Here is an 18,874-nt window from a genome sequence, read left to right as displayed (position 1 = left end):
TATACTCATTTCCTTAATCTTTTTTCAGTGTCATTGTTGCTATTTTTAGTACTTCTTTATGAGAGAATATCATTGAATGGTGCCACTGTTTAACAAAGTTGAATAAGAATCGTACAAGATTCATTGTTTTTTTTTTCTCTAAGTGAATGAAGATGAAATTTTCTACGACTTTATATATTTGTTTAAATAAATTCTAGTATTCTCATAGGCCCAGATGATATGTTTGTTAGACTGGTTGCTTAAGGTCTATGTAAGCTCTTATCAACCTCATGTCATAACAACTATGTTTTTGGTTTTGTTTTCTGATAGACACATTTTATTCATGAGAACAACTGATATGTGGAGAGTTTAATTTGTATGATGGTTCCTATTGTGACCTTTTCACACATTGCGAGAAAATTCTTGACCCCTCATATCCACCAAGTTGGAAAAGACAAGAAACAACCAAAATGGCTAAGTGTTGACCAAAGAGACATAGAGGAGTGCAAAATTGATTATGTATATGAAATTTCCTTAAGATGCCCTCAAAGATGGTTAACACGAGGAAAAATGGATCAAAGAGGCACCAAAGTTCAAAAATGACTAAGTATACAAACTTTCTTGAAGATGCCCTCTAAGATGGTAAACAGTAGGAAAAATGGCTAAGTGGTGGAAAATTCTATGACCCCTCCTCACATGTGCGCCCAAGTTGGAAAAGGCAAGGAAAAACCAAAATAGCTAAATGTTGATCAAAGAGACATCAAGGAGTGAAAAAATGATTCAGTATACGAAATTTCCTCGTGCAACCTCCAAGAGCGCCCAAGGGTGCTAGTTCTAAAGTCAAGGATTTCATTCAAAATAGGAAAGATCTTCACTATGACAAAAGATTTCTCTAGATCGCTAATTCTCTATGCCCAAGGATTTTCCAAGAAACACAAAATTCCTTCATCATAACTATAGTGTTCATGAGCGCTAATCTTCACATGCCAAGCAATTTTCTGCAATACACAATGGCCTCTACCTTGTCTTATTAGCACCCAAGGGCGTGGATTCTCCTAAGGCAAGGAATTTGTCGAAACTTGAAAATTCCTCCCTTCTTTCTCATATGCCCTCAAGGGTACTAAACCACTATGGGCAAGGAATGCATTTCAAAGTTAAAATCCTTTCAAGGATCTATTCACGACCAAGGGAGGGATTTCATAGGGTGCTACGATTTTTTTCAAAACATCAAAATCCCCTTACATATCTCATGTGCACCCTTGGGAGGAGTTGTAAAGAATGCGTAAAGTTGGCAAAGTGTGGAAATTCCAAGATCAAGATTGCAAGAGAAGCTGGAATACTCTTCAGTATGTACAATTTATGTCCCTATTAAATTGGCAACCAAGGTTAATATTGCAAAACTTTGGAAATATTTAGATTTTCCTTAGTGTTAAAATACCTAATGTGCACCCATGAATTGAAGAAGTGTGATGATGAAGATAAAACACCAAGATAAGTATTTTTTCTCAAAAAACAACTAAATGGAATGACACATGGTATTAAATGTAAGATATCTTTATGCAATTTGTAAGATGATGAAAGTAATCTTTCTCGGAATAGAAACTTGGACATTTTTTTGTAGTGTTTAATGCAGTTGCTAACATTTTCTTATATAAGAGAGGGTTTTCATTTCATTTTCATGCTTCAAGTTGAAGAACTAAACATAAAAGGCATGTTATTTGAGGAAGAAGAGCAAGCTTGTAGTTAATTAAAAAATCAGGAGGTTTTCTTTTACGAAGTTAGGAATTATTCCTAGTTTGGAATCAGTTGTAGAAATGCTTTTTATTAATTTTAATACTTAGATGCCATACTTTTTGTTGCCTTGTAGAAAGAAGATGGTAGAATCCAAAGGATCAGACTTGTCAAGGTAGACTTCGATCAAGAATGAGCTGAAGGGATTGCTTTCAAATTTGAAGATTGTGTTAAAATGGAAAGTGGTTGGCAACACAAACTTGGGAGACCTTAATATGGATGAGTTCACCAGAAGGATGTTCGACCATAAAGAATATTCCCATTTGTTCATAGCAAAGAAAATAGTTAGAGTTGAACTGTGGTGGTAATTGGCTTCCTTCCTACCATGCGGTCTCTAGACTTGATTGTAGAATGTGCGAAGCATTACAATTTAGAGCAAAGGGCGATTCAGGCTCTAGATGGTAAGTTGTTGGTCAATCTCACTCCACCAACAACTGTAGAGGCCTTTTCAATTCCAACATTTCAGTCAATGATGTACAAAATGAAAGAGAGGGCACTGAGGGTCTATAATGCTGGAATTAGTAGTTGTGATGAAGTTATCAACTGAAAGTAGCTACAAAAGCCCAAGGCTCCTCATTCTAAATTGCCCAACTAGATAGTCTAGCTGAATCTCGACCATGAGTATAGCAATCTGGTGATGTTACTAAGCAGATAGGGGGATGCTCCACAGTTCTGCATTTTGAAGCCATAAATGTGGTACTTATCATAGTTACATTGCCTTGGGGGACAGGGACAAAGGGGCCTTAATTTGGGGACGATGGGGGGGACGGTATTGGGGGACAAGGGGTTGTATATACTATGCATATGGTCCCTAAAATGCTAGTTATGAAAAGATGTATAGCAATATAAGATATAAAGATGTAAAAGAGTAAATACTTGAACGTTGCATTGAATTGGAACATCGAACATTGAACATAATGTAAAAACTCTAAGTCCGACCCAATAGAATTTTCAGAACCACAATACAACGGTATCAAATTCTTTATTTTATTTATAATTCAACAAATGTGAAACCATACAGTTATCCTTCAGTTTATTAACTTTATTGAGGAAGGAAATTTTAAAAAAGATTATGTAGTATTTCAAATAGTACATGAGCAATAATAAAGAAGAACTTGACTTCTGCTATGTCAAACAAATAAGCAACTCAGCTGGAAGTCCAATACCGTCTCTAAGGAATAATAACACCAAGAAATCCTTAGTGCCAGCAGAGGGGGAAAAACGGCAATACTGTAATCACAGCACCCTCCAGTTGCAATGTGCGGCCAGTAAAACGTCTTCCACACCTGCCAAGCTTGGTTGCTAGTATACTCACGTGGGATGTTGGCAGCAGATTTGCAGACCACAAAAGGTTATGGCTTGACTCCCAATCGCTTGGTATTCAATTGATTTTGCAGTTTGGTTATTGAATTTGCAATCCTCAGTACTAGTCGTATTCCCTTAGATTAAATAAACTCTAGAGCTACAGTAGCCATAGTAGGAGTGATTTGATAATTGTATATATCAGCATTATTATCCAAAGTTCATAGAAGATTCTTCAAAACCCATAGCCAGGCAATAAGAGCAAATTAGATGTATGAATTCAAGATACTTTTCTCCACGAATGAAGTCATATTTATAAGATTTTGTGCCACTTGGCTTCACATTGACACTTCTCACTTAAACATCCCTTTATAATATAAAGTCCAATTACATTATAATATAAAGCACCATGATAAAACCACCAATACATTAAATAATCATTAAGTCTTGAAATAATTACAATAAATATGACTTCACTAGATTAATTTGCCCAAAGCCCAAAAGCATAATGATAAGTACCCAACAATGCCAGAATTGTCTTGACTAGAATAGGAACTGACCAAAATGACTTACTAAAAATAGTAAGTCCAAAAATAGCAAATCCATATCAAAGAGCCCCAAAACCAAATGTCAACTCACGGGGGTCGCGTTGATGAGCTAACAAATCCAAAATCCAGGAACTTGCTAAATTAGGGACATTACACATAAATAGTTGAATCAACAAATAGTCATCATCAAAATATTCCCTCATACTCAACGAAGGTGGCGAAATCTGGTGGCAAAAATGGGGGAACGCGTCTCCTTGTTACTATGTATTTTATTGAAGAAGTAACAAGTGGAGTCAAGGTTGTGGACTAGTGAATGATGAGTGACAAGTTTGATGAGCAATTTAGGAAATTAGGGCAATTCGAGACTTTTTATATGAGCTCCTATGTTGTATATATGTTGGCAAGGATAAATAGATATGAAGGACTAAGATGCAAAGGCCCCATAGGATGTGGTCCAAACAAGTTAAGGTGCATGAATGCTACCCTAAGTTGCACTTGTATAGTGTGGGATGGTCCTACAATAGTAGGATACACTTTTGTGAACTTTGACAATGGAATGAACATTCCAAAAAAAAGAACTTCATTATTGCCACTAAATTGTTAGAAATTTAACAACGATGTGAACTAGTGATTTTTAACATTTTGTGTGTAGATTCTAGTTATACGTTATAATTTTTTTTGGGAATTGATTTGTATCCATTTTTGCATCTCCTTTGAAAAATAATTTTTAAAATAAAACTAGTTTTTTAAAGAGCGATATTCACTTACTCTTGCACAATTGTTTTGAAAAAGGATAAAAAGGTGATTAATTTTGAATTTAGATTTGTAACATTATATCTAATGATTGCATTTGGTTTTATTTGATAATGTTGAATATTTTATATACTATTAAGTTCTCAAGTGACATTAACTACAATTTAGGCATAGGATCACTTTCAAAACCATAACTTGTTCTATATATATCGAAATTCAATTTTTTCTTGTTAGAAAGCAGACATCAATACCCAGTGTGTAGATGTTTTTCAATTTTTTTTACTTCACTATTTTTTCATAAGCATTGATTACAAAAGTTGATATATGGTGAAAAATCTATGTCTAGTTAAATTGGAAAAATAAATTCATAATAAAATCAATGTATATTAGAATCATATTCATTGGAAATATTTCTTTGAGTAGTACCATTCTACATTTGGGTTGTCAAATGAATTCATTTGATTGCCAAAAGATAATGTCAAAGTGAGTTTTTGTTAGCATTTTGATAGGTGCGAAGGAGACTCCATTGCAAATATGATTGAGTAGAGAGTTTATATCAAAGAGAGCTTGACTAAAGAGGCTTTGTTTAAAGCCTTCTAATTGATTTAAGGCTTAAATTATCATAGTTTCTTGTAAACATGTAATTTCAGCAAAAATCAGGATGTTTGAAAAAGTGTAATCTAGTGTTGTGGGGTCATCTTGTGCTCAATTACGACTTTGCCATGTATATTGTCAAATCTTTTTAGGGTTGTTATCACATGAGGTTGTCACAAGAACCAATGAAATAGGTGGATATGTATGGCTCTTGGTTCATCTAGTTCCCAACTTTCTCATAAATCTAGATTCAAGGATTCTCTTCTTATCCTTACAAACTTCTAAGATATCCAACAAATAAAATGGTGTTGGTGGAAATCATGAGGTAATTGACAACATATGATGAAACCTAGAAGAAGGGGAAGGTGGAATGGGATTCCCAATCATCATGGGTACCTCAGATGAAGTGTGTCCATGTTTGCCAACGGTGGAAAAGTTAGTAGAAGAGTTGTAGTTGTATCATTTATCAAAACATATAGCTAAGGTCAACTTTTGATCCTTTTGACATCATCCAAGAGGTGTGACCAAAGGAAAGATTAGATGAGCCATGTGAAAGGCCTCCACAAAGAAAACAAAGGCCACAGATAGAATTATCACTACTTGTCAGTTCTTCAAGTGTATGAGAATTTGACATTTTTACAAGACCATTCAACCACTCGATCGGATTAGATTTGAAGAAACAAATCTTGATACATTATCCAAGGCAGTCACAAAATTCACAAAGTGGTGGATTGAATGTCAATTGAATATTTTGAAGACTTAAACTATTCTCTTAACTTACAACATGATGGGAGATCCAAAGATTGTTCTCTTAACTTGCGACATGATGGGAGATCAAGGGCCACGTGATGGTAAAGCTAGGAAGTTATTAGAAGTTGGAGTAGAAGAAAAAGATCCACTCGGAATGTGAGGACATGGGAAAAAACAAAAGCATCATCCAAGAGGTGTGACCAAAGGAAAGGTCAAATGAGCCAAGTGAAAGGCCTCCACTGAAAAGACAGAGTAGAGATAGAACTATCATCACTTGCCAGTTCTTCGAGTGTACAAGAATTTGACATTTTAATATGAGAAAGGTTTGAAATCAGCAAAAGAGATGGTCCCAAGACCAAATAACTCTACTAGTACATGATAGGCAAAGTGTCAATGCTTTCCAAGAAGTTGGTCAACAAAGGAATCAGGAGCAAGAACCTCTTGTAGGAACGAATCTCTAGTTTTAACAATCTTTCTAGAAAATGTTAATTGGAGAAGTAGTTGAGTTAGAGATTCTCATCCATAAAAAGACAATGTCAGAGTAGGGATAGATTCAATTATATGACCAACATTCAGCTGCTTCATAATGGCTGAACGAGAGAATGCAAAAAGATCTCGAGGAAGAAATCAATCTTGCACTTGAGTTATAGGAGTTTTTGAGAAAAATCAACAAAACAATAGAGAATGGAAAGCTAAAGAAATTCTCCAATGTCACTAAGGATGAGTCAGAATCTAGAACTTCGCACTTAGCAGTGCCAATGATTGACAAGGTGAAAGATAAGATTACCCTAAAAGAGTATGATGTGATGACAATCGTCTTATAGCATGCCACCAAGACACCAATTGCGAGGGAATTTGATGATTCCACCCATGCATTGAATGATCAAATGAAGATGGGGGAGAAATACAAGAAATTGAAAAATGAAAACATTTCTTTGTTTTTATTTGCAGCATCTAACAAATTGTGTTAGACAAGAAGATCAGACTTTTGTTTACCCTACAACTCTTGCAAAAAGTATTGGTGGATGACATGAAAGAACGGGTTAACTCACCCAAGGCACTACAAAATGGGTGAAGAACATTCATAATGTTTTGTCGAGGATATGTCTAATATGTTTGGAAGGACTTCAACTATCCTTGGCATGATATAGTGTGTGATCAAGGATGGGAAGATTCACATATTTACTAGAATCACACATCCCAAACTTAGATAGTTTGATGGAGATTCCTAGGTAGACACTAATGGATGGATGATGAAGAGTGCTCCCCTTAATGCCACAAACACATAAAAAAAGAAAAGAAACAACAATAGTTAGTGGGAACATAAAATGGGCTTCTTATTATCTCCAAAAGTATGGAATTACAGATTTCAGAAATAAAATATGTAAAGCCACAGGGGCGCCTTCCCTATAATATCCGACAAGATAGAACTGCGAACCACTATCTCAAATTTCCTTAAACAACCTACAACCCTTCCTTATATAGGCAATTTTCCACCACTCGGAAAGGTTCTAGACCTTTAGCCCTATTATCTAAGGCTGGCCAACTTTAAAGCTATATTATTTTATTACATGGAATTGGCTCAAAACAATTACAAATTATATATTTCAGGATTTTCGGGTAGCCCAACTTCTGGAGACCATAACTTTTAAATTGTTTACGTGATTGGCTATTATAACGCCTCTTTGTAAATGACAACTTATGTTCTACAATGGGTGATGTTACAAGCCTCCGCCATCTGCCAAGGTTTGGCCTCGTTTCAGAGCCTAAGACCCTCAAAATTGAGCTCAAAGTTTTTATACCAAAAATTCATACTAAAAATCTTCAATAACTTCACCAATACATATGATATAGCAATGAAACTCAACCTGTAGACTGATATATCTAAGATGAACTTCCACTTGTGAAATATTTTGAGCTCATTTGACCAACTTACTAAAAATAGTAAGCTTCCACAAGTAGCAACTCTGCACTAAAACAAACCTTATAGAAAAGACAAACAAAAATCTTTTTTTAGGTGATGCAAGATTGCCCTTACACCCTAGATGGTCCTGCATCAGACACCCAATGTAATTTGAGAAGTGACCATCTCACTTTTTAGGTGTTCAAAAGAAAATAAAGATGGTTAATCTCCTCCCTTGTCAGCTATGATGAATCTTCTACAGGTTTTCTTTTTCGTTTGACCATATATTCTTCATATGTTCTATTGCTTGTGCATTTGCCAACACGACTGTGCAATATATCCTCAATCTCCTCTGTGGCTAAAGTAGTTATTTGAATACTCCAATGCGCTTCTGTGATCTCATCTTCAACATCTCCTTCGTAATACCTTGTTAGATCTGAAATGTGAAATAATAGTGAAATATTCAGTGCAGTAGGCAACTCTACTTCATAGGCATTTCTTGAATCACACTTCTTCAATATTTTGCATGCTCCAAACTTCTTCATTTTAATTAAAAGTATGTTTCCACTGGAAATTGCTCCTTCCTCAAATGAACCACGACTTCATCGCCAACATGAAATCTCTTATACCTTCTTTTCTCATCTGCTTTAGCCTTGTACTATGTATTCATCTTGGTAATGCGCTTCCTCATCTCCTCACGGATGTTTTTCAAGTGCTCTACAAAATCTTCAGCTTCAGCACTACTTTTCTCCCCTTTGTCCAACTTCCTCAATTCAGAAGCATTTATGGGACTACTTCCATACACAATCTGGAATGGTGATTTATCAGTGCTCCTGTTGATAAAATTATTGTATAAAATCTCTGTTAGAAAGTAAGATGCACCAAAAAAAATGAGAGGTGGGGGGAGGGGCTTAATCAGTTATCCAACTATTAAAACACTTATCAACTTTATTAATCTTTAAGCATGTGAACAATATACTCAGCAACAATATATTCATACACAATAACACTAGATATGTTAACTAGGGAAACCCTTGATCCGAGGGAAAACCCAAGTGGGGATGGTACCCACAAAATGATGTACTCATATAACTGCTCCTTGTAAGAGGATGGACTTTGTTAGGAGCCAATGAAATACATTCAGTACATATCAGTCCCTTTTAGGAGACTTTGAATCCCTGTCAGGAGATTCCAACCTTGTTAGGAGTTGTAGAAGGTAGATGGACCCATTGTCCAAACAACTTCTGGGGCAAGACCACTGAACTCATCGTTCAACTGATCTCTGTATTATTCCTTGTAGAATAATAGAAATAGAATAGTCTTTAGCTCCTCTGTCGACTTGACCAGACTTATCCTCTTCTGATCTTGATACCAGATCACCAACTTCGCATCTAACTAATCCCTTGGATCACTTACTTGCATTTACCAAATACTTTGTATATGACACACTCGAATGCATTCATCACACACTTCATCACAAGGAAAATAATCCTCCTCAAAACAATTCCTTGAGTAAGCCTTGAGGCTTTCTCAATTAATTTTAATAGGACCTCATTAAGATATTACAAAACTTTACATCATTTTGTAATTACAAATCACTATCGGCTCACAGTCTTTACAACTTTCCACACGTGCAACCTCAGACCCTGCGCACTCGCTGGCGTCATCATCAAGCTATCTACTGTCACTGTCTAACTACACTCATCATGATTCTATCCATGTTAAAAGATACAAACCAATCATTAGAAACCACTTATTAGGTACTCTGTTTGCTTACTATCTTTTGTAAATCATGCATATCTTTTGCACAACTTCGACTCTTTATATGCGCACTTATCCACATTATCAGGATATAATGTAGAACACGTCCTTAACTGCACTTTACTTGATCATCAATACATAGTCCGTATGGCATCTTTCTATGTCTGCTACTCTACCAGTCTTCACAAAAACAATGCTATGTTGACATCAATGACAAACACAGTCATGAACGCAACTTGTCAATCATAAACATTCTCTCCAATGCTTAGGATACTCCCCCAAAGGATCAGCATTCATGCTAACAAATTTTGCCGGTGGTAAAATCAAATCCCATCCTGTTGGCTCATCTCCAACCAAACATCACAACAAATTCCCCGAACTCCTATTCACAACCTCTGTCTGTCCATCAGTTTGTGGATGATGTGATGAGGTGAACTTCAAATTTGTGTTCAACTTCTTCCACATTGTGCACTAGAATTACCCAACAAACTTGGTATCTCGATCTGAAACTATGCTCTTTGGTAGATCATGTAGTCTCACCACTTCTTTGGAAAAAATTATGCCACATGAACAACATCACTAGTCTTCTCGTAGGGAATAAAATGTGCCATCTTTGAAAACTTGTCAACCATAACAAAGATTGAATCACGCCCTCCCTAGGTCCTTGGAAAACCAAAAACAAAGTCCATGCTAACATCCTCCCATGACTTCTTTGGTGTAGGTAATGACTGATATAACCCTATATATTGCTTTGCTCCTTTTGCCATCTAACTTACTTTGTAACTTTGTACAAACTTTTTGACATCTTGCTGAAGCTATGGCTAGTAATAATTCTCACTAACTAGAGAAATGGTTTTATCTTGACCAAAATGTCTAGCCAATCCTCCACTATGCTTCTCCTTGATGAGATTCTCTTTCATAGAACTCCTTGGAATACACAATTGACTTTCTCGGAATAACATTCCATCTTGGAAAATGAAATCCAACCACTTTGTTTTGTCTAATATAATTGGTTCTGTACAAGCTTTCCAAGCTTCACCAAAATCAGGATCCTTTGGATACAAACTTTTGAGTTCCTTGAGCCCAATCACCTCAATCCACATCTTTGTCAGCAAAAGCTATCTCTTGCTAAGAGCATTTGTAACCCTGTTAGACTTTCCTCTAGTGTTTCAAAATAAATGTGTAACTTTGCAGAAACTCAACCCGTTTCAAATGCCTTTGATTCAACTTTCCTTGACTATTCAAATATTGCAAAGCTCGATGATTAGTATACAAAACAAACTAATTAGGAAGAAGATAGTGTCTCCACTTCTTCAATGCCTGGACTTTAGCATAAAACTCTTGATCATAAAAATAATATTTTCTTTTGACAACAACTAACTTTCAACTGAAATAAGCAACAAGTCTACCTTCTTGGCTCAAAACACCTCCTATTGTAGTATCACTAGCATCATAGTCTACTTGAAACACCTTATCAAAATCTGGAAGTGCTAATTAAATAGGGTGTTTTGTAACTTTCTATTTCAACATATAAAAATCTTTTCTGCCCTTGTAGTCCACTTAAACTCTTTCCTATCCCCTTTCATTGGTTTAGTCAAAGGTCCACAAGTACTACTAAAACTCTTGATAAACTTTCTGTAAAAGCTAACCGGACATGAAAGAATATTACCTCAATAACACTTCTTGGAGTAGGCCATTCGAGTATATCCTTCACTTTTCTCTAGTTCCATTTTTAGACCTTTTGCCAAAAGTACAAATTCCAGATACACTAACTCCTTCACAAGTCTGCACTTCAAATTAATCAGCAATTTCTCTTCCCTCAACTTCTCAAACACCCTACGGATATGCATTATATTCTCCTCCAATGGCTTACTGAAGATCAAAATAACATCTAGGTAAACAATGACAAACTTACCTAGAAATTCTTTTAGGACCTCATTATCTAAATTGCCACCTTCTTCATCATCAACATCATTAGTTGATTCAGAAACAATGCCAATGCCAATGGGATCAGCTGCATCAATAACATTCTCACTCTTCAACCCCTCAAATGCTTATTAACTTTTCACTATATGAAGAGCTTGTTTGTTTGTAGAAGTGAGTTTAAGCTTCAGTGGATCTGATCAGTTGGAGGTAGTGTCACTACACAGATTATTCTTTCTATTGTTTCCTAACAGTTGCAACTGTGAAATCCCTTTACTGGGTGAATTCTAACAGGTCCTTTGTTGTAAATCCTTTAACAGGGTGACACTTTAGCTAGTGTTCAAAGTCCTTTAATAAGGCTCCCCCTAATAGGGTAAGGCTCCTAATAAGGCTAGAGGTAAATCCTCTAACAGGTTGGTACTTAACAGTGTCTTTGTAACTGTTAACAGGGTTAAGCTTCTAATGAGGTGTACTTCAGAAAAGTACACAATTTGTGGGTACTGATTCCCACTGCGGTTTTGATCTAGGTTGGGTTTCCACGATACCAAAATCCCTGTGTCAACTTTGTGGATGTTTTCATGTGATGAATGCTTTTGTGTGTTGCTATTAAGGTGTTTATCAGGTAAAGGTTGAAAAGTTGATTATTTGGCTGATTACTGATTTACCCCTCCTTGCAGTAATCTGATTCCTTAGGACTAAAATAGCCTTGTATGGTGGTCTTAACATAGTGGAGCTAGAAAAAATATAGCCAAATGAATGGAAGATGTCAGCTGCTGAACATGAAAACATTGAATATTTGTACAGAGACATTTAGAATGTTTCTAATGTGAGTGCTTCCTATGTGTGAGTAACAAGACACAGCCATTTGAAGTCTGAAAAGCTGTATGAGAATCTTTCTGGTGTGGGTATGGCGTGGACTGTGAAGGAAATCGTGGACATAGAATGTGAACTTGGAATTCTATTTTTCTGTTAAAAATAGCATGAAGGAATTTTTTTTTTTTGGCATGTGATCACGATCGTGAAGGAACTGCCATTCAATCACTTAGTGATTAGCATGGTTCTATTTGGCAGAGACCAAGTGATTGAATTAAAGTCCCTCTGAGTTGGCCTCTGAAGACACATTATTTCTATGGAAGGTCGTGGTGATTATCAGCTGGTCGAGCATTAATATCTGCTCTCCCCTATTTCCTATACTTCAAGTCTTTCCTTGATAGAGGTTCCTATGTTTGGGGATGTGATTGGACTTGTGCATGGCTGGATACCATCTAGGTGCAAAAACCACTTGGATGATATACTGCTGTCAACTGTTTGCTAAATTTGTTGGAGATTGCTTGAATAGCCAGTCATAGCTGGCTGCTGTTTTTTCAACTATAGAAGCCAGACCAAGATTGTTGGTTGACATAGAAAGACATTGAATGCTGATTGTCTGAATATCTGATGGAGTTAACCGAATAAGGTTAGAATTTCAAATTCAGTCTGTTTTAATTTGCAAGTGTGTTCTTAATAGGCATATTTATTCTTCCTATGCTCTTAGTCTCTGAGTATAAATAATATACTTCTTTCTCAAGCAATACGACTCAAACCCTTGTGTAGCAAAGGATAGAGCTTGTGCAAACTATAGAAGCTAATCTTCAGATTTAAATTGAAGGACAAATTAGTTAGGTTTTTACAGTGGTAAAATAAAGCAAAACTGTTTGACAAAATGTCTCAGGGTTGAGGTTACAAAAATTTCATTACGAAACAGGGTAGCGTCCTACAGTGGTAACAAGGCACAAAACATCCTGCCAGCTTGTGTGTAGTAATTCAGTGTTGGAGATGGCTGATGTGGGAAGAAATCCCTAAATGGTCCAGTGCAATAAATTGTTCAGAGAGGTCAAATCTGTACCTTCAAATGAAGTTCTTGAAGTGAGTATTATGCTCTTCTGTTTGAGAAAACAACTTATGACTCCTTATTTATCAAAGATTGTTCTTTATAAAAATTTAGAAGAAATGGAAACACTTTTATCAAAATTGAACCAATCTGATTCTGATGGTTCGAACGATGCAACAGACATTCCATTGATTGCTTTAGTTCAGTCTTTGTTGTTGAGACATCCAGATAATGATGTGAGACTTACAGTCAACATTTGTCTTAGTAACATCAAGAGGATCTCAGCTCCAGAAGTACCTCACAAAGATGACACAATGAGAGAGATTCTACAAGTGCTCATTGGTAGTTTTCATGGGTTAAGTGATACCGGGAGTTGTTGTGGTAGGAGGGTGAAGATTTTAGAATTGATGGCGAGTTTTGGAACTTGTGTTCTCATGATTAATGTTGGTTGCGATGATCTCATTCTTCAAATGTTTCAAAATTTCATAGCTACAATTAGTAAGGATCATGAAGAAAATATATTCTCTTACAAGCAAACCATTATGATCTCAACCATTGATGGATGTGATGTTAGTTCTCATCTTTATTGAGCAGTTATGAGACAAGAGCACCATATTTCTGCGGTTGCAAATGGGTTTGTCAGAAGTGTTTTCAAGCAATGCACAAAGTTGAAACCTTACTTAAGTAATGAGGAGGTGAATGCAACAAATATTGATGGAGAGATTACCATGGAACTTAAAGATTGTTCTTTGGTTGAGTGTACAGCTATTAGTTATGATGATAAGGATTAAAAAAATGACAAATCAACAACTGTTAACACACATTCAGAACATTAGTGCAAATTTTGGAATAGATCGGCATCTTCTTAACAGAGAGTTGCATGTAACTAGAAACATCGATGGAGCTACTGTTGACAGGTATGCCACAGGGTATATGCATCATTTCATTACTTCTTTTGATTTGCATGAGCATGGGTAGAAGACTCAAATTTAGGCGATCATTGATAACTCGCTGTTTGAGATGGTTGATGAGAACAAATATGATAACCCATTTTTTGAGTTGGCTGATGGGACTATTCTTGATTTCAGCATTGCACTTTGTGGAAATAATAAGGTATGGGATCCTGGAATTGAGTTGGAATTTGAATTTGAATTTGAATTTGGTATAAATCTTAGTTTTGTTTATGAAGTGGTTGGATACCTTCCTGGGAAACCCCCTAGGAAAATTGCAAATGAGAAGATACATGGAGACTGTATTTGGAATGAAATAACAATAGGAGACATCATGATGTGATTTGGAAAGTTTGGTCTTATGTTTTGGAGGTTGCTAATAGATGGGACATTTACATAAATTATCCAAATTGGTGAAAAATAGAGATAGGGAGATTGTGGACCTTTGTCTTTGTTGTTGAGCATGTCTCATACTTTTTTTTATACAAACTGAGAAATCAGTTCACTTTAGCAGCCACTTCAGTGGTGCAGAATGACAATGCACGAGGAATTGGAATTGAACAAGTTGATGAAAGTATTGAAGAGTTTCACAAGGATATGCCTCACAGCCTTGTGACATCATTTGAGGAAAATTATTTGAAATACTACCACTACTAATTACTTGGGAAGGGCATGTGAGAAGTCAACTTTTCGTGATGTTTGATGAGTCCCAAGGAATTATAGAGGCTGAAATACTGATTCAGGACAGCAATAGTTTATTTTCCATTTCTCATGAATTTGCAGTTTATACACATATAATAACTAAGATAGTGCAGCCTACAAGTGTTGGTACTCAAAAGTGAAGGTGTTGAAGCAATTGGTGTTGGTAAATGTTGAAGTTGAGACACCGACAAATGCCATTATTTCTGATTTTTACAACAATACACATTCTTTACAGCAACATGAAGTAACGATGTTTTCACATGAGGATGATGCTATCGAGTGTTTCCATGTTTGCATTCAAGTTGTGATATAAAGGAGGGATATATTGGACCAAATCTCCGAAGGGTCTGATTTTGTTCACCACACCATTGAAGATTTCAAAGAGGAGGACAAAAAGAATGCGATCAGTCACAATTTCTGATCATGGATAATAGTGATATGTCTTTCTTTCCCAAGACACTACAACCTATAGTCATGTAGAAATTAGTGAAATATACTCTACTACTCAGGTGCAAGCATGGAACATGATAATTTTGATAATGCATCTTATCATAGAATTGTTTCTTTGCACTTTGGAGCAGCTGATATATAAAAGTTCCAAAAGATGGATGAGGGCTGGCTAGAAAGAGCAAGATAAGCTAAGTTGATGACTCACCCAGCCAAGCTCCATCTTCAACAGTTACATGACACTTGCCACTGCTTAGACTGCAATCACCAAAGGTTTCCTAGTTCGGAAATTTCACTTGATAATTTCATTGGTGGACAGGTGAAGTGACGATACTTGTAGCAAATCGGTCATTCAAGAATTGTCATTGATGGGTGATGACATTTATAATTCATTTTTTGATTTGTCACCAATTTCATACATGACAATTGTTTATTCATTGTTTGGTAGTTTAAACTTTCATGATACTTAAATTGTTAGTAGTTGTCCTACTTGGGTTTCCATTGTATTTCCAGATTTGGCCCAGTCTACAATAGCTATTGAGTTGTATGGGAATTTAAGGAGACATGTCTATTTGTTGGATATTGTGTATAAGATGGATATCTTTCCCATTTATGGGTATGGTGACACCATTAATATCATTCTCATTGCTGGCCTGAGTTATAACAACATTTGGAGGTCTAATGAGTTGATCAATGTGCATATGAGAGTTGTCTTGCACATCCTTTTGATGATCTTCTTCTGCAGATGGATGATATATGATGATTGTATGATGACAAATTTCTATTTCTATGCCGATGGCTAGAGGAGTAGATTGGATTGGGATCCGGGATCTAACATGATTGGTGCATTGCTACTTATGGATCATGATGAGGTGCTTCACAACTTGAGATGTAGTGATGTTTTTATCAAAGAGGTGCAGTGTTTTTGAGGTTGATATGGGATCTTGGTATTGGCATACCAAACTCTCATTGCTTGAGGATGAGTGGACGGCCAATTTCTTAGGAGGGAGGACTATAATGTCCCTTTTCTGGGACCAAATTTTATTTTTTAATTAAGCACTCAAATTGACTTTATGTCACTAGAGAATTATTTACTAAAATAAAGTCAACTTCATTTCACATTAAAAAGCAAAGAAATGGAATGCCAAGAGTTTTCAGGAGAATGTCATTAAAGAACAAGAGGGGGATTTTTAGGGGAGTTCAGTTGTTATTTTTGATTTGATAAATTGTCTAGTGCATTTGCATTAGCTGGATTTGTGGAGACAAAAACATTCAAAAATTGCTTGAAGAGTTGAATGGAAGCCTGGTTCTGCAATGAGGTAGATTCTCTATAGAGTTTACATTTCGGTCAAATTTGTGAGATCTCCATTAGAGATAAATTTACAGGTGTGGTGAGGTTATTTATATCTAATCCGGGGAAAAAGATTTTTTTTTCTTTTCAGGATTATATTGATGTAATACTGGTCTGTATTAGCCTAATTTTTAATGTTCTTGCATTATGAAGGAGCGGTATTAGCCTTTAGTGTATCTATGCTGTTGGTTGGTAAATATTACCATTTGGTAAAGTAGGATTTGATTCTCATTGTGGACCTTTAAATATTGGAGCTTATTATTATTTTTGGATTGGTAATGGACTGAAGCCGATATCAACATGAGTCTCAAGTAGACTCAAACCTAAGGCCTCCTAGACTCGAGGCTCACAACTTACCATTGCACTGTGGGGTGTTCCCCGTATTGGAGCTTATTATTATATTTTTATGGTTGGTTAAATATTCGGGCTTCCCAAAATAAAATAAAATAATAAGATAAGATAACAACAAGAGACCTACAAGGGTGCAAGGGACTAAAAGATGCAACAATGCAGAGAAGAATAAACCAACAGGAGCGCCAAATGACGTCCGGGAAAAAAAAAACTAAATAGGAAAGCAAGAAAAAAGGAAACAACAATAAGAGAGAAAAGGATAATCAATCCTTTCTTGTTATAAAGAAATCCTGCAAAGAGGGATAAAGCCCAGAACAAGCAAGGGTCAGGACCCTACTCCGTCTTTGCCTTTGTGTAGCATTGGGAATAGGGTGCTGCTGTTTGAGGAACCCACACCTAGGTCTAACCAATTTGTTGTGTCTGGAGATGGGTGTATGCAGTCGTTTCATGCTGTTGGAAGTGGGCATGGGTGGAAAGAAGTCAGTGATGTGCTGATCTGAGGTCTGGCTTTGAGAAAGCAAGAGCTGTAAAGTGTGGTCTCTGAGTTGGGAGGTCTCCTAGAGGTAAAGAGCTAAATTGCTGGTCAGAGTAACTAAAAAAGGCCGAGAGTGATCTGCAATCTTTGAATAGGCAGTGGAACTTGGCTCTGATCTTGTAGTAGATGGAGCATTTGAAGATAAAAAGGGACCCAGTCTCTATCTTGAATATGGTGCAAAGGTGGCACACCCGTTCCTCTTTGGTTAAGGGGTGATTAGTTTGACATCGAAGCCGGTTGGATCTAACTCCAAAAGGCCCCAAGGCGATACATAGGGCATGGCTCTAGTGTCGACTCAAGTAAGAGGGACAAACGATAATCCCATCTCGAGTCTCCAGAAAGTGCTCAAAGTAGAAGGCCATCCATGGCGTAAACTACTAGGAGGGCTGATCTAGGTCGTGGAGATGTACTGCCTGTAAATGTCAAGTTTGACGTCCCCATTTAACTCTCGTTGAGAGGGGAGGAGATGGGCGAGAGCATCCAAGGAGAATTGGTATGGCAGAAGATGATTGATGTCAATCTCGATTGAGCTCAGTAAGATAGTGGCCTGGGTATATAGGAACGAGCCCCATTCATCCCCACCGAGTTGGCAATGTCCATTGAGTAGTAAGCAAGGTATGAGTATCTGTGGCAGCTCTCCACCGAGTCCGTGAAGCCTCTGAGACGATGAATGAACCAAATGAAGTCGAAAATGGTGCTAAGCCAGAAAGGGTGGGCCCTGAACTTGGCCATAACAATACTATGTCGAGTGTAGCGGTGGCAACGGATAATCTAGCGGAGAAGGGTGTGCACCTGCTCAATCGAGGCCCAATCAGAATCAAGAAGAGACGACCCCCAAACCATTGAGCCATAAAGAACGGTGGGTCTAACTAGAGAGTCCAAGAGAGATAACTTGGACTTAGTGTCCTAGAAGTGGTGCCAGAAGTATTATCTCTCCAAAAGGGCAAGGGAGCCCACTCCCTTAGCCACTCTAGGAAAGTGGGTCGGTCTCATGCTGAAATGGAGACCAGAGAACTTGACCCTGAGATAAGTGTATGAGGAGACAATCTCAATCTGCTGACCTTGGAAGCTGAAGCAAAGATGCGAAGTCTTCGGAGAATTGAAGACCATGACCCGAGTCTTGCTCAGGCTCAACACCATCTAACAATGGTCACAAAATGAGGCCAGTCCATAAATAAGCCCCTAGAACCCCTCCTGAGAAGAGGCTAGAAGGACCACATCACTCGTGAACAGGAGAATGTAGATCAAAACCCTGTGCAAATAACAACCATCCTCTAGGAGCAAAGCCTCGAGCTCATCAATATAGATGCCGAATAACGTAGGGGAGAGTGGGCAACCCTGCTTCACCCTGATGGTGCTCTGAA

General features: G+C 37.0%; 1 protein-coding gene across 3 annotated transcripts in view; it reads left to right on the top strand.

The window, feature by feature from the left end:
• LOC149578236 (translocator assembly/maintenance protein) overlaps positions 1–18,874 on the top strand; it is a 64,102-nt gene that overhangs the window by 19,292 nt on the left and 25,936 nt on the right. The gene's annotated exons all lie outside the window — the stretch shown is intronic.

This window comes from Cupressus sempervirens, chromosome 1 (assembly GCF_028749045.1).
Source record: "Cupressus sempervirens isolate cs-2001-9-10 chromosome 1, ASM2874904v1, whole genome shotgun sequence".
NCBI classification, from domain to species: domain Eukaryota; kingdom Viridiplantae; phylum Streptophyta; class Pinopsida; order Cupressales; family Cupressaceae; genus Cupressus; species Cupressus sempervirens.
The sequence above is the reverse complement of the archived record's forward strand: the minus strand, read 5'-3'. Positions and strand labels throughout refer to the sequence as shown.